This window comes from Schistocerca serialis, chromosome 3 (genome assembly GCF_023864345.2).
Source record: "Schistocerca serialis cubense isolate TAMUIC-IGC-003099 chromosome 3, iqSchSeri2.2, whole genome shotgun sequence".
Classification (NCBI taxonomy): domain Eukaryota; kingdom Metazoa; phylum Arthropoda; class Insecta; order Orthoptera; family Acrididae; genus Schistocerca; species Schistocerca serialis.
The window spans coordinates 932,076,814-932,099,936 of NC_064640.1; the positions used below are offsets into that span (position 1 = coordinate 932,076,814).

Below are 23,123 nucleotides of genomic sequence, written 5' to 3' on the forward strand. Positions count from 1 at the left end.
TTTGGAACACACCGTTCGTGGTACATTGTTGAACATCGGGTTCCACAGCATACCACCCATACGTGTTCACATATTGACCCAACGACATCGTCAGTTGCGACTGCAGTGGGTACGAGACCATCGGGATTGAACCGTCGACCAATGGAAACGTGTCGGCTGTTCGGGTGAATCACAGTTTTGCTACACTATGTCGATGGTTACAAAACTCTTCCATCCGATGTTCAGGATGTATGAATCTGGCGAAATACCCGCACACTTCAAAATGAACGTAATAATTCAAATTCCAAAGAAAACACCTGCTGACAGGTAAGAATATTACCAAACCATTACTTTAATAAGTTAGGTTAGTGTTAGGTTAGTGTTGTTTTAACGTCCCGTCGACAACGAGGTCATTAGAGACGGAGGGCAAGCTCGGGTTAGTGAAGGATGGGGAAGGAAATCGGCCGTGCCCTTTCAAAGGAACCATCCCGGCATTTGCCTGAAACGATTTAGGGAAATCACGGAAAACCTAAATCAGGATGGCTGGAGACGGGACTGAACCGTCGTCCTCCCGAATGCGAGTCCAGTGTACTTTAATAAGTCATGGTTGTGAAATAGCAACACGAATTTATTACAGCAGAATTAAAAAACTGGTAGAAGCCGACCTCTGGGCGGATCTTTCTTTTTTCTTTTCTTTTATTTTTTTTATGGGACTTAACTGCTAAGGTCATCAGTCCCTAAACTTACACACTACTTAAACTAAATTATCCTAAGTGTAAAGACACACACCCATGCCCGAGGGAGGACTCGAACCTCCGCCGGGATCAGCCGCACAGTCCAGGACTGCAGCGCCTAAGACCGCTCGGCTAATTCCGCGCGGCCCCCTGGGAGGATCAGTTTGGATTCCGGAAAAATGAAGGAACACGCGAGGCAATACTGATCCTACAACTTCTGTTAACAGATAGGTTAGCGAAAGACAAACCTGCGTTTATAGCATTTGTGGACTTAGAGAATGCTTTTGGCAATGTTGACTTGAATACCCTCTTTCAAATTCCGAAGGTAGAAGGGGTAAAACACAGGGCGCAAAAGGCTTGTACAGAAACCAGAAAGCAGTTGTAAGAGTCGAGGGGCATGAATGAAAAGCAGTGATTGAGAAGAGAGTGAGACAGGGTTGTAGTCTGTCCCCGATGTTATTCAATCTGTACAATGAGCAAACGGTGAAGTAAACCAAAGAAGAATATGGGGTAGAAATTAAAGCTCGGGGAGAAGAAATAAAAACTTTGAGGTTTGCCGATGACATCGTAATTCTGTCAGAGACAGCAAGGGACTTGGATGAGCAGTTGAACGGAATGGATAGTGCCTTGAGAAGATGAGAAGAGGATATAAGATGAACACCATCAAAAGCAAAACTAAGATAATGGAATGCAATCGAATTATAACATGCGATGTTAAGGGAAAGGAATTCGATAAGGAAACTAGATACTTAAAATAGTAGATGAGTTTTGCTATTTAGGCAGCAAAATAACTGATGATTACCGAAGTAGAAAGGATGTAAAATGTAGAGTGGCAATGGTAAGAAAAAAGTTTGTGAAGGAGAGAAATTCGTTAACATCGAATGCAGACTTAAGTTTTAGGGAGTATTTTCTGAAGGTATTTGTATGGAGTGCAGGCATATATAGAAGTGAAACAAGGACGATAAACAATTTAGATGGTTCAAATGGTTCAAATGGCTCTGAGCACTTTGGGACTTAACATCTGAGGCCATCAGTCCCCTAGACTTAGAACTACTTAAATCTAACTAACCTAACGACATCACACACATCCATTTCCGAGGCAGGATTCGAACCTGCGACCGTAGCAGAGCGTAGTTCCGGACTGGAGCGCCTAGAACAGTTCGGCCACATCGGAACAATTTAGGCAAAAAGAGAACGTAAGCGTTTGAAATGCAGTGCTACAGAAGAATGATGAAGATTAGATGGATAGCTCACGTAACTAATGATGAGGTACTGCACGGAATTGGTGAGAAAAGAAATTTGTGGCACAACCTGACCAGAAGAAGATATCTGTTGCCATCTACGGATCACTAATTTAGCACTGGAGGGAAGTGTGGGAGTAAAAATTGTAGAGGGAGAACACTAGATAAATACAGTAAGGAGATTCAGACGGATGTAAGTTGTAGTAATTATTCGGAGATGAAGAGGCTTGCATAGCATAGGATAGAGTAGCATGAAGAGGTGAATCAAACCAGTGCTTCACTGAAGACCACAACAGCTGTGAAAGGATCAGGTTTTTCTGTGATCTTTTGTAAGTAATAACATAGATGTAACAAATTATTTTCTAGTTCTTTAACAACATTTTTCTTTTCGCTCTCTGTTTTCTTAACACTTTTTTTACTAAGAATAGTAAATGCTCTTTTAATTGATGATATATTACGAATATTCTTTCACAGTTGCTTTACAATACATTATTTTCTGTACATTATGATGACCTACTTACATATATGCATTATTTTAAACTAATACTAGCAGGTACAGAGAGACTATATCTTATGTGCAGAGGGAGATACAGTTTACTCTGATACTAGTACAGAATCAGTATACTAAGTTTCCCATTTACTTACTCTTTCTCTGAGTAGTTCTTTAAATTTTCATACAGCTCACCTTCTTTTAGAACAATCTTTTTTTTCTATACAACTGTGATTCTTTTATACAATATAGCTAGTCTCGGAGTGAACCATAGCGATGTTGTGTGGACATGGAGGAGATACAGAGAGAGAGAGAAACTGTCGATGACATGCCTCGCTCAGGCCGCACAAGGGTTTTTACTGCAGACCGCTACCTACGCCGGCCGCAGTGGCCGTGCGGTTCTAGGCGCTACAGTCTGGAACCGAGCGACCGCTACGGTCGCAGGTTCGGATCCTGCCTCGGGCATGGATGTGTGCGATGTCTCTAGGTTAGTTAGGTTTAAGTACTTCTAAGTTCTAGGCGACTGATGACCTCAAAAATGGTTCAAATGGCTCTGAGCACTATGGGACTTAACATCTGTGGTCATCTGTCCCCTAGAACTGAGAACTACTTAAACTTAACTAACCCAAGGACATCACACACATCCATGCCCGAGGCAGGATTCGAAGCTGCGACCGTAGCAGCCGCGCGGTTCCGGACTGCGCGCCTAGAACCGCTAGACCACCGCGGCCGGCGACTGATGACCTCAGAAGTTAAGTCGCATAGTGCTCAGAGCCATTTGAACCATTTGAACCGCTACCTACGGATTATGGAACCCTGACAACGCCGCCACCATGTTGAATAATGCTTTTCGTGTAGCCACAGGACGACGTGTTACGACTCAAACTGTGCGTAGTGGGCTGCATGATGCACAACTTCAGTCCCGACGTCCATAGCGAAGTCTATCTTTGCAACCACGGCAGAGGGGTACAGATGGGCCCAACAACATGCCAAATGGACCACTCGTGATTGGCAACAGGTTCTCTTCACCGATGAGTGTCGCATATGCCTTCAACCAGACAATCGTCGGAGACCTGTTTGGTGGCAACGCGGTCAGGCTGAAAACCTTAGACACACTGACCAGGGAGTCCAGCAAGGTGGAGGTTCCCTGATGTTTTGGGGTGGTATTATGTGAGGCCGACGTACGCACCTGGTGGTCATGGATACAGACAGTTCCATCTAATGTGTGAAAGGTTGCAGCCAATATGAAGTAACAAGGCGCCATCCCAACGGATTCGATACATCTGGAAATGCGGACGATAATTCTTATGACATAATAACTTAAGACAAGGAGGTTGTCAGCCTCATGAAAGAGAAGGGGAATAGGTTACAGCTTGTGACGTTTGTGGGGCTCCGATCTAAAATGCATGCACACTATAAAAATACAAGCTCCACCCAAAGGCTGGCTAAGGTCGTGCACTGTGCGGCTTCAATGTCTCTAACGCTGTGCACTGTGTGGCTTCAATGGCTCTTGCAGTAGGTGATCACACGGAATGTCGGCTCAATTACGGCATCCACATAATGTCCACCAAGTAGTCTTTCCATCACGAGACCATACACTCATCAAAAAAAGTTTTGCATCACCTCGGTTCCGAGCGTTCCGGAAACTGTACAGAAAATTGGAATAGAGATCAACATAAACATCATTTAAGCCCTTTTAACTGCTCATTAAAACCACACATTGCATGTTGTACCACCATAGAGCGAGGCATTCAGAGGTGGTGGTCCAGACTGCTGTAGATACCGGTACCTCCAGTACCCAGTAGCACGCCCTCTCGCATTGATGCGTGCCTGTATTCGTCGTAGCATACTATCCACCAGGTCATCAAGGCACTGTTGGTCCTGATCGTTCCACTCCTCAAAGGCGATTCGGCGTGGATGCCTCAGAGTGATCGGTGGGTCACATTATCCATGACCAGCCGTTTTCAATCTGTTCCAGGCATGGTCGATAGGGTTCATGTCTGGAGAATATGATGTCACAAGATGCGCACGAAGCGGGTGCGTATTGTCGCCCATGAAGACGAATGCCTCACCAATATGCTGCCGATATGGTTGCACTATCGATCGGAGGATGGCATTCACGTATCGTTCACCCGTTACGGCGCCTTCCATGACCAGCAGCGTCGTACGTCGGCCCCACATAATGCCACCCCTCAACAGCAGGGAACCTCACCTGTCTGCACTCGTGGACAGTGTGCCTAAGGCATTGAGCCTGATCGGGTTGCCTCCAAACACGTCTCCGACGTTTGCCTGGTTGAAGGCATATGCGACACTCATCGGTGAAGAGAACGTGATGCCAACCCTGAGCGGTCCATTCGGCATGTTGTTGGGGCCGTCTGTACCCTGCTGCATAGTGTCGTGATTGCAAAGATGGACCTCGCCATGGACGTAGGGAGTGAAGTTGCGCATCATACAATCTATTGCGCACAGTTTGAGTCGTAACACGACGTCCTGTGGCTGCACGAAAAACATTATTCAAAACGGTGGCGTTTGCTGTCAGGGTTCCTCCTAGTCATAACCCGTAGGTAGCGGGTCATCCACTGCAGTAGTAGCTCTTGAGCGACCTGAGCGAGGCATGTCATGGACAGTTCCTGTCTCTCTCTATCTCCTCCATGTCCGAACAATATCGCTTTCCTTCACTCCGAGGCGCCTGGACACTCCCTGTTGTTGAGAGCCTTTCCTGGCACGAAGTAACAATGCGGACGCGATCGAACCTTGATATTGACCGTCTAAGCGTGGTTGAACTAGAGACAAGAGCCGTGTACCTCCTTCCTGGTGAAACGACTGGAACTGATCGGCTGTCGGACCCCCTCTGTCTAATAGGCGCTGCTCATGCATGGTTGTTTACTTCTTTGGGCGGGTTTAGTGATATCTCTGAACAGCCAAAGGGACTATGTCTGTGATACAATATCCATAGTCAACGTCTGTCTTCAGTAGTTCTGGGAACCGGGGTGATGAAAAACTTTTTTTTGATGTGTTTATAATATACTGAAAAATTTTACGATATATTTTGTACTAGTCCTTTCTACCAGTAATTCTTTTTTCGTACAGGATTTACATTTGACTACAATTAGACACACCCACATACACGCCTTCTACACGCTTTTAAAAAGCTATGTGGCGTCGACACAGTTGTCAAGCATATACAGGGTGAGTCACCTAACGTTACCGCTGGATATATTTCGTAATTGAAAACGGAAACCACGTGTGTATGTTTACCTCACCCCTCATGGTAATGTACATGTGCGTCAGTGAAAAAGACCAATAAAAAGGTGTTAGCATGTGGACGTAATGTGCTGTTCCAGTCTCTTCTGTAACTAAGGGCCATCACCGTTCCCTTTGGATCCCTACGTAATTCGGTGCTGTCCGATACACACGATCGAACAGCGGAGGAGTGGTACTCAAGCGTCAACTTTAGGTTATAATATCTCCAGATGTAATTAACATTTTACAATGCAACAAACGGCACTGATTACGTATTTGTTTATATGTTCAGATGTGCTAACAAAACTAACGGGGTTCCATTTAAAAAAAACGTAGGTTTGTGTTAAAAAACATACTTCCGTGCATTTTTTTATGGTTTGTATTAACCAATTACACTAGCCCCTCTCCTCACGTTCGGTCTGTGGAATCGATTCGTCAGTATTTGATGTGGTTTACGAAATATATCCAGCGGTAATGTTAGGTGACTCACCCTGTATAATGATTTCGATTTGAGTTTTAAGTCAGTTGTCTTGTGTATTACATTTTTAGTTATAATACAGTCCAAATCGCAATATATTGGACGTCTCAAAATGAATATATGGGATTTAACGCTTTGTAGCATTCATTACATTCAACTTACAATAGTAAATAATGCATCAAAAGAAAGAGCAACTGAAACAGTTTTGTCTGTATACTTGTGCGCAAAGGGAAGAGCAGGGAACTAGCGAGAGTGACTGAAGAATGTGTTCAGCAAATAAGAGTCTTCCCTGCGTAGCACCAAGAAATCAGTTCGGAAGACTAATCGCGAATTAGCAGCTCTGGGTGGAGATTTTTAAGAAGACGATAACAACTACATCCTTGTCGTTAACGGCCGATGCAAGTCCTATGGTTTACGTGCCAACTTTGCAAACGAAATGTTGGTGGATGATGATCGTGTCGTACTCAATGATGAATCGTCATTTCATCTAAGTCGAAATGTGAACACACAACGCGCATATCTGGGGGTTAGCACATCCCCACGAGGTGGTACAGCTGCAACGAGGCCCCACTAAATTTAATGTTTTTTGTGCCGCATCCCAGTACAACGTTCACGGGCCCTTCTTTTTCATCGAAGCAATTGCTAACTGGTGCTTCTCATCCTGAGCCGGCCGCGGTGGCCGAGCGGTTCTAGGCGCGACTGCAACGGTCGCAGGTTCGAATCCTGCTCGGGCATGGATGTGTGTGATGTCCTTAGGTTAATTAGGTTTAAGTAGTTCTAAGTTCTAGTGGACTGATGACCTCAGATGTTAAGTCCCATAGTGATCAGAGCCATGTGAGCCATTTTTTTCTGATGCGCTAGAACTGTGGCCCTTTCCTCGACTGGGAGAAGCCGAACCACAGAACAGGCAGCAAGACGGTGCGCCGCCTCTCTCGCATAATTCAGTACGCCACTGGTTAAACGATGTCGTAGCCTACCACTGAACTGGCCGCGAGGGATCGGATGACACAGCTTGTTTCGCACGGCGCCTTCGTTCACACACGGTCTGACGGCATGCAATTTCTCCCTGTGAAGGGTTCATAAAGGATCATTTCTGCGTGCCTCCGCTACCAACTGATCTACCCGACTTAAGAAAACAGGACTGAAGTAGCTGTTTCAACAGCTACTCCAGACACACTGATCAAGTTTGGGAAGTACTCGCCTCTCGATTTCCTGTGCGACGAACGGCTTCGAGTTTAACACTTCTAGGAAAAATTGATTGAGTTTCTGTTTCATTTGATGCACTGTATATAGCTGTTCGTTGAGTGTAATAAATGCTACGTTTGAAACAGTCTGTATGACAATTATTGCTACCATTTTCGATGATCTTGTCGTCAGAGTATTGTCATTTTTAGATAAATTGTACTTAACGTCTTCACAAAGCTGCGTCAGCTTTTCTTGCCTTCCTACGTCACACAACTAATGATGTGAAGCAACGGACGCAACGTCAAGACGTGAAGAAAGATTTCTTCAGGTAGACGTTTGATCAAAATCTGTATTAAAATGTATTATTCCCTTCATAGATAGATTGTATAATACGATGTACCATAGCCAAATGAACCTGATTGTTGGCCGAAGGAAAACAATTCGCCAACGCAGACTACGGTTGCCCGCTCTCTGTCGCCATGCATGCGCAGTCCTCATCCCCTCCACGGTTTAAAATCGCTCCGCTTCTATGCGCAGAAGCGCCTTCCTAAGTGATGTGGGCTATATAGCGACTCGACACGACACAGGTGTACGGCTCTGTCTTCACATACTGAGTAGGGTACGCAGGTCATAGAGGGCTGGCTGCGATAACAGTTGCCTGGTGCTGGACATTTAGCAGTACTCACGTGTTGTGTTCCTGGCAGAGTACGCTACTCTCACTGTCTGCCAGCTGTTATTATTATTTTTATGGAAGCAGTGCATGCCATGGCAGCTAGCTAAAAGGCCCTGAATGGTGTCGAAGCCTATGTATGACCTCGATAGCAGCCACATTACTGACCACCAGTGACGGAGCATTACTATTCAAAAAGAAGAAACAGATTTCAAACATTTATTGCTTCAAAACTACAAAGATAGAAACACAACTCGAACATTCCCCTGGAAGAGAAAAGTTCAAATTTTTATGCATTTAGTGTGAGCATCATGTGTTACACGACAAATATTAAAATGGTGGCTATTTTCCTGCCACTTGCGAAGCAGCTGGTCTCTCGTTATCGTGTAGCACATTATGAAGGCGACACCACTACCTCTCATACAACCATCACAGAATGGCATGTGCCATATGCAGTGGTTTATCAGGTTGTATGCCCATTCACTCTAACCTCAGTCATTTCAAAAAATACGTCAGGGATAATCCTGTGAGATGGTTTTCACCAAGCTCGAAAAAGTTCCGTCACGTGACTTACACACCGCCAGGAAAAAAAACACCCCTCAGATATTTGTAGTTCACTCAAGATTTATTGTTGCAACAGAATGTACGGAGTACATGAAATAATTACATTTACTAATCAATAACACAACCGCTTCTGAGGTCCCAGATATCGACCCATACTGTAACATCTGTATTAGTACGTTGTGTATCCTCAAAAGGTGGTAATGCAGGCGCTGAGTCTGGCATCGAGTCGATCGTCAGATGGCAATTACTGTGCTGGGATACGTTATGTCACACATGCTCGACCTGTTCACATAGTTCGGTAAGAGTTGTTGGTTGACGAGCCTCACGAGTGACTTCTCGTCCCATCACATACCACACATACTCGATTGGAGACTAGTCCAGAGATCGTGCTGGCCAGGAAAACTGCTGAACGACTTGCAAAGAACATTGAGTTTCATGGGCACTGTGTGGACAAGGATTATAATGTTGAAGCAAAACATCACCTTCCTGTTTCAAAAACGGCACAAGAACGGCTCCAACAACATTCTGCAGGTACTGAACGCTGGTCAGCGTCCCCTCCAGATACACCAAAGGTGAACGAAAGTTGCAGCACATCGCATCATATACCGTAAGACCTGTGGCTGGGTCAGCGTGTCTTGGACGAAGGCACTGTTTGCGACAGCGCCCATCAGGTCTACGTCGTACACACAAATGACGATAACTTGCATGCAGGCAAAATCTGCTTTCATCGCTGAAGACCATGGCGCACCGGAAATTTTCCAAGTGGTCAACAATTTCTGGTTGTAGGTCTGCCTTGATGCAAAATAGTTTTGTTATTTATTCCCAAAGTAGTTTCAGCGACAATATCGCCATCACCATGAAAAATAGCAGACTTATGAAGATTGTAAAACATTATTACATGTGATTCTCAATATTGTTTTCTGTGACTAGTTTCCCAATACCTTATTTAGTTTACGTCACAGTATGGTTTTTACGATTGTTTCCGCTGTTTCCGACGTATTTCGTGTGTATGTGTTTTTCTGCCGTTTTTTTACATGCATCATGTCATCTGCAACTGTATGAATGGCTGTCATACGAAAATGTTGTGGATACAGTTTTAGTGTGTACTGGTAATTTGTGGTAACGTCTTATAGGACCAAACAGCTGAGGTCATCGGTCCCTAAGCTTACACACTATTTAATCTACCTTAAACTAACTTACGCTATGGACGACACAGACACCCAGGTATGTACTGGATTGTTACGTAGTTTACCATATACTCACGTTCGTTGGATGGATTGCAGCTACTTTTAGACAAAGGAAAACATGGTTTCCGCACCTTGTTCGTGATCCAAAATATTACGCCATCTTGCTGTTCGCGTGTGTCGCAAGAAATATTACGCGTATTGCGAGGAGGTTATGAAAATTGTTGCGGGAGTTCTGAGGACTTCTGTTCCTTCTTTATCTCTTTGTAATGGAGGAGTCGTTTTGTGTGTGTTTGAGTGTTTGTTTTCCTCTTCTGTGTCATGTGTCGGTTCTCTTAGAGCGGTAAAGGATGTGTTGTTTCAAAGAGTTGTGTTTTCTTTTATTACGTTTTCCCCTTACACTATAGCCCTTTGTATGTGATAATTATCTTCTATGTCAGTTATCGGTATAAACTGTTGCTGTGTTTCAGGATGTGTAGATCAGTTTGAATATTGGTGGGGGTGGTGATTTTTATTCTTTAGGTGTTCTGCTAAAGTGGTACGTGTGCTATCACTCTTTACAGCTCTCATGTGCTCTGCGTACCTTGTTCGGAAATTTATGCTTGTTTGTTCTACGTACTGCTCCTGACAGGAGTGACATGTGAGTTGGTATATTCCAGCATTGCTGAATTTGTTTGAGGTTCTTCCTCTGGTCTCAGCCTTTGTAAAACTATATTTTTGTTGTGAATGTTACTGGGATTTTCATAACCTTGCAATATGCGATATATCTCTCACAACAATCGCGAACAAGAAGGTGGTCTAATGCTTAGGATTAAGAACAAGTTGCGAAAGTTATGTTTTCTGTGTCTAAAAGCAGCTGCAAGGCATCCAACGAACGAGAGTACATAACAAAATACGTACCAACCTAGTAAACACTAAAACTTTATCGCCAACACTACCGCAATCCCAATTGTATAGCACTGACATACGTAAGTTCACGTTTTCTATTTGCTTATTTACAACCACTCATATAGTTGCAGATGACATGGTGTATGCCAAGAAAAACGGCAACAAAAGACACAGAAAATATGACAGAAACAGCTACAACAATCGTTAAAGTCATGCTGTGACATAAATTAAATAAGGTATTATGAAACTATTTATAGAAAACAATATTTGGAACCAAAAAGTACACATGTAATAATGTTTTACAATGTTTATAAGTATGCTATTTTAGCGTGTTTTAAAATTAAAGAACCCACTGGTGATGGGAATAAGTAAGTAACAAAAGTGTTCTGCATCAAGGCGGGCCCACGATCCCAAATAATACGTTTTCGGTCAGATATTGAGGAGAGGAAGTAGATTACCAAATAAAAAATATAGGATATTGTTTAAAAAAAGACGTACTAACGTTCATAACTTCGTAACGCGCAGTGATACAAGAAATGCGGGGCTAGTTTATGTTGCACTGGTAGTAAACAACTTGATGATACATTTTTAATTTTGCTTCTGGACAAGAGATTGTTTGTTGTGGTCAAGATAAATGGGCACACTGTATAGCTGCAGAATTGTATTGCGAGAAAAAAGAGGTTGCCTCTTACGCACAAAAATAGCATGTGCAGTATTTCACGAATAGAATCTGTATTTTTTCTCATCAACTGAAATGCCCCGCACTGCAGATAAGACATTAACTACTTTAAAATATAAATTATTGTTAGTAAAATTGTTTGCTGCGTGATACGCTCGGATAAACACACCCACATTATAATGACATACTATGGACGTGAAAAAGTTCAGCGCCGTTCCTTACTCACTACGTCGGTAATTACTCCAAAGCAGTTACGTACTTAACTTCAGAAGTGCTGTCGTTTTCCCATGCGGAAGACCAACCTCACCCCTCAATCAGCACGTTGAATATGTCGAATGTTAGTGTACTGTTTTCCTAATTGTCAAAGAGCACTCATTATTAAATGTCGCTTTAATCTAGTCGACTTTCCAGAAATTGGTAGACAAAATGTACTAAAAGCAGCAGACCGCTTCCAACCAAAACAAGTTCCTCTCTTCACAGAACACGCTTCCTATGAAAACTCTCACAGAGATGTATTGAGTGATAGATAACAAGATCTCTGACTTTAATTGTGGGTATTTTGTTCACTCACGTTTCACATCAGAGAAAAGGTTCTCACAAGTGGGAAATGAAAGTAAGAAAGATAAATGGAAAGTAACAGTGGCGACGCAACACATAGGTAATATTTTGTGATAGAACGGGAAGTTTTTACGGTACAAATCCCAATATAATTCCTTCTACAAGACCAAGAGCGGTTCCTCTTTTCTTTCCGTTGGACCGTGCGAGTTTTTGGACTGGTTAAAGCAATGACCTTGCATTCTGCAGGAGTAAAGATCAGATCACCGTGTGGTCTCCAGATGTAGGACTCAGTGGTTTCCCTAAGGTACTTAAGGAAAATGACAAGAAGGTTCCTTTTAATATAAAACCCCCGATATCCAACCCCGGCCTTGGCAAATCCAAGGCTGTGCTTCGTTTCTGATGACCTCGCCGGCGACGGAACGTTAAATCCCAATCCCCAATCCTTATCCCATCCCTGCCGATTCTCAGTTGACAAAATTTTAGATCTGGTTACAAGAAACTGCTAATTTAGTGACGTAAGATACACAATCATGCCCAACATGATCCGATTTCTCTAGAAAAATATTACTATCGTTTTTAAGACTGACAGTCATGTAGCTAACATTCCCCTTTGTCTGACAATACAGATTCGGGAGTAAGCTTTCCAGTACAATATGATACAACGATGACGGATTTCTTTTCTTGTTCTTCCTAAAAGGCTGAGCTAGGTGGTGCAATGGTTAACAGATTGGATTTACATTTGTGTGGAGTGGGGTCAAAAACCCTAGGAGACATCACAATGGTATTGCATAACATTCCATTTTGCCTTGATTATGGTCTCAACTGGGCAAGGAGAAAGTCTATAAGTTTCTTCAGGTATGTCAAATATAATTCAAGCCACTCATTCATGATTAGACCCCTCTAGAGCTATCAAACTAAGAGGTTGTTTATTGCTATGTTTCATCCTGTGGTCGAAGTAGTCCCAGATGTAAATATCGGGTGGTTTTGTAGGTCGGCCGAGGTTCGAGAGTGTCCTGAACGTATGAATGCACCCCTGTGAACACGGCAGTCCACAGTACATTCATCGTGAATATGTATTTGAAACGGCAACACTTGGTCACTGAGAATGTTAGAATAACCATCGGGTTTAATCTCCACCGCAACCGGGATGGGTGGTTCCTTGACGATGCAAGAGAAACACAACCTAAACCTCACTGACTCACGTCCGGCAGGAACTAAACCTTCCACAATTGGCATGTTAAGCGTTTCATTCGGTCGCTGGCGCACTCGACACGTTGGATCAATTGAGAAGAGACAAAACCGCAAATCTTTTTATCACACTACACGCTTCTGGTTAGCTAATGCCTAGTTACAGTGGTGTCTGGTCCACTGCGTAGCTATATGTGCGGCTGCGAGGTGTCCGGCTCAAAATGTCCATTTCATTCAGTTATTTTCCAAAATGGTTGAGGCGGACCTCAGTTTGCTGACTCTCATCGACAAGGCATCATACTCGTCTCCAGGCCCTGTCAGCTAGCAGCTTTTTACCGCCAATGTTCTCACGCCATGTTAGTTCAAAAAATGGTTCAAATGGCTCTCAGCACTATGGGACTTAACATCTGTGGTCATCAGTCCCCTAGAACTTAGAACTACTTAAACCTAACTAACCTAAGGACATCACACACATCCATGCCCGAGGCAGGATTCGAACCTGCGACCGTAGCAGTCACGCGGTTCCGGACTGAGCGCCTAGAACCGCTAGACCACCGCGGCCGGCCCATGTTAGTTGGTCGTGGGTAGTACACCATTCCTTTTATACACGTTAGACAATCCACACTTACACACCAACAATTCGGGTTTCTTCATTTATACTGTCGTCATGTGCACGTCAAAACACGGTAGCTCCATCTCACATTCTTCACTGCTCCACACGTCGACCCATTGTACAGCACTGATTCCATCCAGTCGACTTCCGCATACACACCACTTGCTTTACGTCAGAGGTGGAGCGTAACAGCACTCCAAAGCGACTAGTCTGTACGTTTTGGGGTGGCTAATATTTTGTTCGGTTGCTTATCCTCAGTGGGCAGCAGAAGATAGAGTTTCTGTGGTTTCCTTAAATCTCGAAAGATGAAGCTCTACTTCTGTCGATTTTGCTGGTGCCGGGATTTTGAAGCCTAATCCTCCATCTTCCTAAATCATAATGAATGATTGTAGCCACGGCTTTCGCTGAAGATATGTTCTGTGGGGTGCTGTCTTAAATGTTATAGAAACCGGTGGGGTTCACAAGTAACAGGTTTATGTTTACTCTCCCTTCAACTGATGTCCAATTCTGCAAGGCCTCTTTTGTTTCCTGTTCGTCTTCTGGTGTTTAAGATGCTGTCAACAATGTTGTAATCACAGTCGTTAAACAATTTCAGCTGCGAAAGCTGAGCGAAGAAATCGGCTCTGGTAGCATTCAACCTTCTCTCCTTCCCATTCACCTGAAACGATTTATACAAACTGTTAAGACTTATATAAGTATAGCTGGACAGAGGTTTAGATGCGACTTAGTGTGGTGCCATGAGCGTTGACCACATCATTCAATACCATCAGTTCTGCCACGAAATTATTCACTATTATTGTATATTCCCTTAATCTATCTCTGACAGAAAAGCGCAGTGTACATATCAGTATTTATTATCAATTATTTCAGAAAGTTATTTTGTTCTCGTGCACGCTATTTGGGTCAGGGCTCTCGCTTGGCTTTTTCTAGTTCTCTGGAGGTTTCATCTCTTTACTATTAAGCAGTTTGAAATTTTTATTACACACTGAACCAAATTAACAATATTTTGAATATTTAGTAAGAGGAACAACACTATATAATCTTGCAATCCAGTACTGTGTTCAAGAGTATGATGCAGCAGGATTATATATATAATCTCCTGTAAGTTTCGCACGCTAGCAGCATAACCTTAACAGAGCTAACGACAGAATAATTTTACAATACATAAGGCAGAAACGTCAGCAGGTTATCATTGTTAGAGTCGTTTGGCCAAGAAAGGATTACAGTCACATCGTCCTGGTTCCTGCTGAATGTATCGATCACGATGTCAGTTCAACGGCCGTTAAAGCTCCTAAAGCGACCTTAGCCATAACTAGCATTATGGTTACTCCTAGGACGTCAGTGACGGCTATCATGAACCTTTCTTGGGAACTTGGCTTCAAACCCGAATGCTGATCGCCAGGCTTCCCCTCATATTTTGCTGCTGTGGAGCCAGACTTCGATAGTGTGTAGGAGTGCAGCAGTTGAAGTGAATAACTAAAGATTCTTTTAAATTTTGTTTGTTGATGAGAATACGTTCTGCATACTCATCGTTTATGGTCGTTTGCGAGTGAATTGTCACCAGAAAGAGCAGTAATTATCAGATCCATTTCTGGAGGGGGAGGAGGGTCGTGAGTACTCTTCCATTCTCTTTAGTACCTAGATAAAGGCACGTTAACGCTTAATTTGGATTCGGCGTTCTGGGAGGTGAGATACAGTCACGGCTCATTGCTTTATGCAGAGAAAGAAGTAATTTCGCTAAGTGTGACCTCACAATGGATGTCCCCAATTCCTCATGCTCGGTGAAACATCGCAACCAATGCTATAAGAAACATATAGTTTGTCCATTAATTACAATCCGATTCGGAATCCTAAATTCATTGCAGGCAACAAACGTGCTTGCTGATTACATTAACTAAGCGCTGCAGTTCTTTACAGAACCAAGCGGCATAAAATGATCGATTGATAAACATTAACCTGCAAATCTGTTCACAACATCCATGACGGCCTACTATAAGGCAACAACAAAGTGAAAAGCCATCACTAAATTGCTAACACATTACGTCAAACATTTACGTTTGCGTCACTTTATCGATACCTGTCATTGCTTCTTTTTAGTAGTACCTCACTGAAATAACACCATCTATTTATCTTAGCGCAGACTCCGAGACATCCAAGTGAGGCTCCAATTTCGGATATTTTATGTAGAAGCATCTTTGCGTGGTTTTCATGTAGTACATTCATGTAGCAAATTCAAGATAATTCTTTACTTCACGACTGTAATACAACCACAGGCGATGTATAACTAATATTGAGCCGAACAATAAATATTTTTATTCCCATCTCTTGTGTGAAGTTTAACTTCATCCTCTCGTAACCATTATCAGTGTAGTCACTCATTCTGGTGGGAGATCCATAACCAAGGAATGGTCCATGGTGAAGTACTTCTGTTCAAATTCTGGTTCAAAAAAATGGCTCTGAGCACTCTGGGACTTAACATCCATGGTCATCAGTCCCCTAGAACATAGAACTACTTAAACCTAACTAACCTAAGGACATCACACAACACTCAAATTCTGGAAGGAAATAATAATATGTCACAACAAGGCACTCATATTTACATCACATTTAACAATTTAAAGCAAAACAAAATACAGTAATCTCGATAGAAGGCTGTAAAATGTGCCGCCAGATGTGAGATTGCGTTGTCTAGCGGTTTCAGGTCAGGCGGTGCAGCGCAGAGAACAGCACCCGTTTCGTGGGAACAGGTAGCAGCATATCCTGTTGAGTCAAGCGGAACTTCTAGGACAGGTTGAGCAGAACAAGGCGTCTTAATAAAGACATCCGTAGACACGTCCACAGGAACTCATGTGAGACACAAACTCTCAAAAAAGACTGGAAAGTCATTTTCGTTTGATTTTTTTCTGTGTAAGAGTATCTGTTAACTCATATTTATACAATTATTTAACAAATAAGTCAATTTTACTTCAGTCTCTTGGTCAGACGTAAAATATCCGTATGTACAACAAAGCTAGGCACATGTCACAACAGAACCATTGCGTTAACCAACATAATCCTACGCTAAACTGCATCTGATAAACATGTCGTATTATAAAACTTCAACAATAAAAAATCAGTTATTAGTTTCAAGGAACAACCACGTTCTAACAAGACCTAACATAGCAAAAGGTGGTACGACACACTGAGAATGAGTTTATTTTTTTTTTATAGCGTCATACTTGGTTTTAGCTGCAGTTTTTTATTTTAATATTACAATTCCAGGACTTGTGCTGTTTCCAAGCATCTACAAAGCAGTATACAATGTACTGAGAACGATGTAATATGAGATTAACAGTATATACAACCAATCTGATGTGGCACCATGGTAAGGTGAAACACTGCACTTGCTTTTTTCTGGTTCTGCTTCTCGCGTCAGTGTCATCTCTTCATCTATATTGTCACAAAGTCCTGAGACATCCTATATTTTATATAGCATTTGGATTTATTTACCCTGAAGTAATAATCTGAAATCTTTTTATGTAATTATTGAGGATGTTCTTTTGCTTTAGCCAACTGCCTTGCCGCAGTGGTAACACCGGTTCCCGTCAGATCGCCGAAGTTAAGCGCTGTCGGGCTGGTCTGGCACTTGGATGGGTGACCATCCGATATGCCACGCGCTGTTGGCAAGCAGGGTGCACTCAGCCCTTGTGAGGCAAACTGAGGAGCTACTTGATTTAGAAGCAGCGGCTCTGGTCTCGGAAACTGACATACGGTCGGGAGAGCGGTGTGCTGACCACATGCCCCTCCGTATCTGCATCCAGTGACGCCTGTGAGCTGAGAATGACACGGCGGCCGGTTGGTACCTTTGGGCCTTCATGGCCTTTTCGGGAGGAGTTTCTCAGCTTTTTTGCTTTAATTCAATTTGGTTCATTAGAATAGATAGCTGAGTGGTTCTTATATCATGCATTCACTGTGTTCGTATTGTTACAGGCATTATTGTTAAAGGTTCACCATCCATTAGTATGCTCTTATTTTTACATTGATTAATACTACATAGTTTTTAATTGTTTTTTTTTTATATTTCTATTGTATCAATGATCTATATAGGATGATAGTCTTAATAGTTTCTTGTACGGCTTGGGTTCAAGAGATGTTAGTTTACCGGGAGTTCAGAATGGGTACAACTTAGTGACAGTTTATGCATGTTCTGTCGCATAGTGATAATGACCTTATGAGTGGCATTGCAGGTGGTATGTTCACTTACTTAATGTTGGCTACACCCGAGGGTGTTGTAATCGGTTTTACTGCAGGCGTTGTTATGCCTAATAATAGTGCGTCTCTCGTAAATGAGCGGCGTTATCGTGCAAGTCAGAATATTTACATAAAGAGGACATATATTGTGTACATTGACACTGTTAGGTGCACGGTCTTTGTATCTTTTTCCTGTTTCAGTGTGCGAAAGTCTGTTCACCACGCCTTATAAGGGCGCATGTTAATGAGAAGCTTAAGCCTGGGCCTTTGTAAGTTTGTTTTATAGTTTGTTCGGTAGTAATTAGTTTTCTCTGATTTGCTTCTGAGTGGTTACGCTCTTTTATATATGGGGATCTCCAGTATTTTATGTAAGTCCAGTACTGCGAATGGTTATCCGCGAAGCCTTGGAATACATGGGATAAATTTTATACTTACATGCCATTTAGCAGGAAATCACTGTACGAGGTGCATTCAAGTTCTAAGGCCTCCGATTTTTTTTCTAATTAACTTCTCACCCGAAATCGATGAAACTGGCGTTACTTCTCGACGTAATCGCCCTGCAGACGTACACATTTTTCACAACGCTGACGCCATGATTCCATGGCAGCGGCGAAGGCTTCATTAGGAGTCTGTTTTGACCACTGGAAAATCGCTGAGGCAATTGCAGCACAGCTGGTGAATGTGCGGCCACGGAGAGTGTCTTTCATTGTTGGAAAAAGCCAAAAGTCACTAGGAGCCAGGTCAGGTGAGTAGGGAGCATGAGGAATCACTTCAAAGTTGTTATCACGAAGAAACTGTTGCGTAACGTTAGCTCGATGCGCGGGTGCGTTGTCTTGGTGAAACAGCACACGCGCAGCCCTTCCCAGACGTTTTTGTTGCAGTGCAGGAAGGAATTTGTTCTTCAAAACATTTTCGTAGGATGCACCTGTTACCGTAGTGCCCTTTGGAACGCAATGGGTAAGGATTACGCCCTTGCTGTCCCAGAACACGGACACCATCATTTTTTCAGTACTGGCGGTTACCCGAAATTTTTTTGGTGGCAGTGAATCTGTGTGCTTCCATTGAGCTGACTGGCGCCTTGTTTCTGGATTGAAAAATGGCATCCACGTCTCATCCATTGTCACAACCGACGAAAAGAAAGTCCCATTCATGCTGTCGTTGCGCGTCAACATTGCTTGGCAACATGCCACACGGGCAGCCATGTGGTCGTCCGTCAGCATTCGTGGCACCCACCCGGATGACACTTTTCGCATTTTCAGGTCGTCATGCAGGATTGTGTGCACAGAACCCACAGAAACTCAGGAGGCGATCTGTTCAACAGTCATTCGGCGATCCCCCAAAACAATTCTCTCCACTTTCTCGATCATGTCGTCAGACCGGCTTGTGCGAGCCCGAGGTTGTTTCAGTTTGTTGTCACACGATGTTCTGCCTTCATTAAACTGTCGCAATCCATAACTCCATCACCACATGTCTCCTTCAACTGTCGATGAATTTCAATTGGTTTCACACCACGCAAATTCAGAAAACGAATGATTGCACGCTGTTCAAGTAAGGAAAACGTCGCCATTTTCAGTATTTAAAACAGTTCTCATTCTCGCCGCTGGCGGTAAAATTCCATCTGCCGTACGGTGCTGCCATCTCTGGGACGTATTGACAATGAACACGGCCTCATTTTAAAACAATGTGCATGTTTCTATCTCTTTCCAGTCCGGAGAAAAAAAATCGGAGGCCTTAGAACTTGAATGCACCTCGTATTATCCTCTTTTAGTTGACTAGTAAAGGATATTCTATATCCTCTTTTGAATGTTACTACAAGTTCAATCATTTTACTAGGATCTGACACTCTACGTCTACATCAGTACTCCGAAAGCCACCTGACAGTGTGTGGTGGAAGCACTTGTGATACCGCTAACTGATGGCCCCTTGCCTGTTCTATTCACGAATGGCTAATGGGAAGAATTATTGTCGGTAAGCCTGTATATTAGTTCGAATTTCTCGAACTTTTCGTTGTGTTCATCTGGTGAGACGTACGTGGAAGGAAGTAAAATGTTGCCCAACTCTTCCCGGGAACCACTTTCTCGAAGTTTCAATTGTACGCCTCTTCGTGATGCACAACGCCTCTCTTGTAGCGTCTGCCACAGAAGTTTATTGAGCATCTTTGTAACGCTCTCTCGCAGACAAAACGAATCCTCGACGTGTTGGTTTCTATCTGCAAGAAAATCTGGAATCCAGTCGCAAATTTAGACTGAAACTCGATAAGCTCGTACTTTTTACACTTAACCCTAGTGCTGGGACAGTGTCAAATGCCTTACTGAAGTCGAGGAACACGTCATCAGCCTAAGCGCCGACGTCTGCAACGCTGTGGATCTCATAAAGGAATACAGAGAGCTGAGTTTCGCAAGATCTGTTTGCAGAATCCATATTAATTTTTGTAGAGGAGGTTTTGGTTCTCCAAAAGCGTCACTGTAGATGAGCATAAAACGTATTTTACAACAGATTGACGTAAACGTTGTAGGCCTATGAATACGTGCATCTCTACCACGGCCCTTCTTGAAAACGGGAATGAGCTGCGCTTTTTTGCAGTCGCTAGATATCCTTTGTTGCCCCAGCGATCTATAATAAGCTGCTGCTGTAAGGGGAGCAAGTTCTTTCGCATAATCTGTGTAGAATATTATGTTGTCTGGCCTTGTTGCCTTTCTTGTACTAAGCGACTGCAGTTGCTTTTCTATTCCGTGATCAGTTATCTCAATATCTGCCAATTCCAAGTTCACGCGACGATTGAAAGGAGAGACCGTGGACTATCTTCCGCGATGAACGTTTCGGAAGACCTAATTCAGTATTTCGACATTCTCTCTGTCATCTTCCGCTTCGGTCCATTATGGTCAGTCACTAAATAGACGATTTCGCACCGCTTACTGATTTTACTTAAGACCAAAACCTCTTAGTGTTTTTAGTCACATCGGTGGACAAAATTTTACATTGAAGCTCATTGAATGCTTATCATTTTCGCTCGGTGCGTTTCCTTTGCCGGCTAGATTTCGACTTCGCTTGAATCCGTAATGCTCTCTTGGTTTACATAGAAATTTTCTAAGACGGCTATTAAACCACTTTGGGTCTCTTCCATTCCTTAAGACCTTGCTCGGAACATACTTCTCTTCTCCAAGTTCTGTCCGAAGCTCTCTACCTTTACTGTTCATGACGCTGGTGATCAAGAAAAGCATTCGATTGTCATTTTTGAACCCACCCCCCTTTTGATTCTTAACTTCACCGATATTATTCATTTTCAGAATCCGTGATAAGCTCGATAGATACTATTGAATTCTTTACTGAAATAAACACGCCGGGAGGAGTCTTAACATCCACAGAGACGCAGGACGGAACTAACTGAAGGCAGCATATCAGTTTCTTCAGAAAGCTATTTGCGATCTGTGGAGACTGAAGAGTATGGAGGGACTGAAAGAACTGTGGGTTATGTTCCTTTGCCTGGGTGCGGATGTTCATCTGTAGTTCCGACTTCTGACGTCGTGTTATGATTAAGCGCGGATGTGCGATAAATTATGGCTGTAGGTACAGGTAGTGATGGCTGGTCAACGAGTATGTAGTTCAAAGTACAGCCTTGGAAGTGGATATATAGAAGAAGATGGTGCTGTCAGTCGAAGCGAGCACTCCGTGAAGATAACTAGTGGTCGGAGGTTCTTTACAAGGCGAATGAACTACACTGTGCAACAGAATTAAAGGATTCCTTTTTTCGATACCCCATAATTGTCTCCCATGGCAGTTGACACTAAATAACGAAAAGTGTGAGGTCATCCCCCATGAGTGTTAAAAGGAATTCATTAAATTTCGGTTACACGATAAACCAGTCTAATCTAAAAGCCGTAAATTCAACTAAATACCTAGGTATTACAATTACGAACAACTTAAATTGGAAGGAACAAATAGAAAATGTTGTGGGAAAGGCTAACCGAAGACTGCGTTTTATTGGCAGGACACTTAAAAAAATGTAACAGATCTACTAAAGAGACTGCCTACACTACGCTTGTCCGTCCTCTTTTAGAATACTGCTGCGCGGTGTGGGATCCTTACCAGATAGGACTGACGGAGTACATCGAAAAAGTTCAAAGAAGGGCTGCACGTTTTGTATTATCGCGAAATATGGGAGAGAGTCTCACAGAAATGATACAGGATTTGGGCTGGACATAATTAAAAGAAAGGCGTTTTTCGTTGCGGAGGAATCTTCTCACAAAATTCCAATCACCAACTTTCTCCTCTGAATGTAAAAATATCTTGTTGACGCCGACCTACATATGGAGGAACGATCAGCGTTATAAAATAAGGCAAACCAGAGCTCGTACGGAAAGATATAGGTGTTCGTTCTTTCTGCACACCGTACGAAATTGAAATAACAGAGAATTATGAAGGTGGTTCGATGAACCATCCGCCAGGCACTTAAATGTGATTTGCAGAGTATCCATGTAGATGTAGATGCCACAAATAAGTTTGAAACATGGCTTAAAGTTGCCTACAACCTTCTCTGATGGTATAAAACCGTGGCTCCCTGTGACGTCACCATCAGGCTCGGCAGCGCTTCAAATAGCAAGGTGTCGACACTTAAAATAAGAAGGCCGGAGTTAGGAGGTTCATGTGAGGTATCGGGTGGCTAATGTTGTCACGTTGACGCCAAATTTCACCACGATGCTTCCCACCGCCACCGGGAACGTGTCACACGATGGGAAGGTCGTCACACACCCTGTTACCCACATTCCACCACTTCTTTCGAACCCTCTACGATGGTGGTCAGAACCGCGACGCATTCAAATCGAGCGATTATCTTATGGGTGGCTGAGGAAAACATTTCGAACAAACCGACCCTTAGAATCGACACGAAAAAGCCTCAGGGCTAGCGTAAAAGGCGTCATAGAAATCAACCGTTCCCTTGAAAGATTGATCCCGGCATATTTCGCGGTCGAAAATTATTGGCAACCTTTGACGCTGCTGACACTAGCTGGACGATTGAACACCTCTTTAGAGACACTGTGGGCCAGTAACGCCGCTGAGTGTAATCGCATCCATTTGGAGTGCGGTGTGGCCGCAATTTTTGCTCTGGTGTACAGGATGGAACCACTTGGGGCGTTCAGCACCACTTGACGAAATCTGAACGTGATCCGAAACAGCAAAGGCTGCTTATGCTTTTTCAGT

The 23,123-nt window shown here is 43.2% G+C and overlaps 1 pseudogene; it reads left to right on the forward strand.

Annotated features, from left to right (window-relative positions):
• Window positions 1–17,241: 17,241 nt before the first annotated feature.
• Window positions 17,242–17,359, forward strand: LOC126472177 (5S ribosomal RNA; annotated as a pseudogene).
• The last annotated feature ends 5,764 nt before the right edge of the window (window positions 17,360–23,123 follow it).